The sequence below is a fragment of the Schistocerca nitens genome, chromosome 8, assembly GCF_023898315.1.
Source record: "Schistocerca nitens isolate TAMUIC-IGC-003100 chromosome 8, iqSchNite1.1, whole genome shotgun sequence".
Classification (NCBI taxonomy): domain Eukaryota; kingdom Metazoa; phylum Arthropoda; class Insecta; order Orthoptera; family Acrididae; genus Schistocerca; species Schistocerca nitens.
The window spans coordinates 331,527,427-331,530,876 of NC_064621.1; the positions used below are offsets into that span (position 1 = coordinate 331,527,427).

General features: G+C 45.8%; 1 non-coding gene across 1 annotated transcript; it reads right to left on the reverse strand.

The window, feature by feature from the left end:
- Positions 1-2,170: 2,170 nt before the first annotated feature.
- Positions 2,171-2,245, reverse strand: Trnat-ugu (transfer RNA threonine (anticodon UGU)). The gene has a single exon. It is a non-coding gene; the product is annotated as a tRNA-Thr (tRNA).
- Between the last annotated feature and the right edge of the window lie 1,205 nt (positions 2,246-3,450).

Sequence of the window (3,450 nt, forward strand, 5' to 3'; positions counted from 1 at the left end):
CGTGTATTCGTCATCGCCATACTGGAGTATCACCCGGTGTGATGGTATGGGGTGCCATTGGTTGCACGTCTGAGTCACCTCTTGTTCGCATTGATGGCACTTTGAACAGTGGACGTTACATTTCAGATTTGTTACGACCCGTTGCTCTACCCTTCATTCGATCCCTGCGAAACCCTACATTTCAGCAGGATAATGCATGACCGCATGTCGCAGGTCCTGTACAGGCCTTTCTGGATACAGAAAATGTTCGACTGCTGCACTGGCCAGCACATTCTCCAGATCTCTGACCAACTGAAAACGTCTGGTCAATGGTGGCCGAGCAACTGGCTCGTCACAATACGCCACTCACTACTCTTGATGAACTGTGGTATCGTGTTGAAGCTGCATGGGCAGCTGTACCTGTACACGCCATCCAAGCTATGATTGACTCAATACCCAGGCGTATCAAGGCCGTTATTACGGTCAGAGGCGGTTGTTCTTGGTACTGATTTCTCAGGATCTATGCACCAAAATTGCGTGAAGATGTAATCACATGTCAGTTCTAGTATAATATAATTGTCCAATGAATACCTGTTTATCATCTGCATTTCTTCTTGATGTAGCAATTTTAATGGCCAATAGTGTATTATCAGTCCTCGCTAAGTCGTAAAGAATGATCAATATATAAATACATCGTCGTAAAAAAATCGACGTACCAGCAAAGAAAAAAAGGGGCTGCATATTATAAATATACTGTCAGTTTTAGAGCCGTATATTTAACTATTGATTTACTATGAGATATTCCGTACACGAACGAGTTAGCAGCCTGCTTGTACCCCTCAGAGCAAGAGTTGAAAGGAAGATGATGAGCGTTCACGCTTGGCGATAACCACTTTGCTAACAATAGTAACTGCAGGTAAGTGGCACAATAAAGCGTGTCCGATGGGTCTGTCGTTCGATTTCGTCACATACTGGAATTGTGTGGAACACTTCATGTCTACTTCCCTGTTTTTTCATTTCTGGAAGTACTAGCGACCTAGCAACTGTAGTGTCAAAACTGTACGCTGAATTTAAACGTTGCAGTTTCTGTTGGTAGCGCTGTGCACCGATTACGTCACCATTTCCCCTCACAAGTCACCGTCCACCACGAAGACCACTCTTGTCATTTAGCTTTTCGTTCATCAGTTTCAGCAACTGTTTTTGAAGAATGGCGATGTGAATAAATAGTACACTAGTTGCGTTAATTTTTTTTAACGCAACTGGTGTGCTCTCTCTTCGCATCTGATACCTTGTTATTCCATTCACACCGCCTTCCGCCTGTTCAATCGGACTTCTTCTTTGTGCCGTCTATACTTGCTTCAGACAGTTAAAGAGAAAGACTGGACGTCATTAAAGCTGAAAAAGTAGCAAGACTCCTTCACACAGCGAAAGTAAAATTATGTTCTAGTACAACTTCAAAACAACAACTTGAAATGTTTATCAAAAATTGCAAAAAAATATAATATAAATTAAAAATATCGACACTCGATATCGCCATTTAGCTATCGATATATCGGTGAAAAATATATCGCCGATCAACAGTCCTAATAGAAACGAATGTACGCTGCGCTCCATTAAAATTACACTAGGAAGGAAAACAATAACGAAGTTTTACTTATTGTGGTTATACAATATAGTAGGAAGAATACGTTATTGAAACGATAATTAAATAGACACCCTAGCTGCAAACAGGCGTTGATATACTTCACTGGGGACATGTTGAAAATGTGTGCCCCGACCGGGACTCGAACGCGGGATCTCCTGCTTACATGGCAGACGCTCTATCCATCTGAGCAACCGAGGGCACAGAGGATAGTGCGTCTGCAGGGACTTATCCCTTGCACGCTCCCCATGAGGTCCACATTCCCAACATGTCCACACCACTACATTCCTAGTGCGCCTAATAGATTTTTGCCCATCATACTCATTACTCGTGGCAGATTAATCTACCAAGTCCCGTACGAGTTCGATCATAGCGTGTGCGTTCACACAAGAAGGTCAATGGCCGGGAAGCCATATTTTAACTATATATGACGGTAGTATCTGTTCCCGAAAGAACACATACCGTGGATGACCATGCATGATAATTAAATAGACACCCTAGCTGCAAACAGGCGTTGATATACTTCACTGCGGACATGTTGAAAATGTGTGCCCCGACCGGGACTCGAACCCGGGATCTCCTGCTTACATGGCAGACGCTCTATCCATCTGAGCCACCGAGGGCACAGAGGATAGTGCGTCTGCAGGGACTTATCCCTTGCACGCTCCCCATGCGATCCACATTCCCAACATGTCCACACCACTACATTCGCAGTGCGCCTAATACATGTTTGCCCATCATATACGAATGTAGTGGTGTGGACATGTTGGGAATGTGGATCTCACGGGGAGCGTGCAAGGGATAAGTCCCTGCAGACGCACTATCCTCTGTGCCCTCGGTTGCTCAGATGGACAGAGCGTCTGCCATGTAAGCAGGAGATCCCGGGTTCTAGTCCCGGTCGGGGCACACATTTTCAACATGTCCCCAGTGAAGTATATCAACACCTGTTTGCAGCTAGGGTGTCTATTTAATTATCATTTCATTTCTAGCAAAGCTGCATGGTCATCCACGGTATGTGTTCTTTCGGGAACAGATACTACCGTCATACATAGAATACATTATTGCTTTCGTACGAGATTTGGTTCAAATGGCTCTGAGCACTATGGGACTTGACTTCTGAGGTCATCAATCCCCTAGAACTTAGAACTACTTAAACCTAACTAACCTAAGGACATCACACACATCCATGCCCGAGGCAGGATTCGAACCTGCGACCGTAGTGGTCGCGCGGTTCCAGACTGAAGCGCCTAGGAACGAGATTTGGGGGCATGACCATTCTGAGAACATTTTTCAACACAAGCGACTTTTCCTTTGGCGTCCCTGGTCCCCACTCCTCTCTTTTGCCTCGTCCATATCAGTTTACGCTACTAACTGCGTCACGCACTGTCGACAAACCTTGCATCTCGGCTCCCCAAACTACTGGTATTACTTTCTATACGCCCTGTGGAAAACTGTTGCTGTTGTGGTTTCTCTGGCGCCCTCTTAGCTCGGCGCCCCATGCGGCGGCGTACGTCGCTTCGGCCTTAAACCTGCTCCGTTCCTGAGTATACAAAGTGCACAGCTCGACGTCGAATTGAACCGAGCCTACATCACAGATACGTGTAACAAAAAAATGGTTCAAATGGCTCTGAGCACTATGGGACTTAACTTCTAAGGTGTTCAGTCCTCTAGAACTTAGAACTACTTAAACCTAACTAGCCTAAGGACATCACACACATCCATTCCCGAGGCAGGATTCGAACCTGCGACCGTAGCGGTCGCGCGGTTCCAGACTGAACCGCCTAGAACCGCCAGGCCACTCCGGCCGGCGATACGTGTAACATATTCCA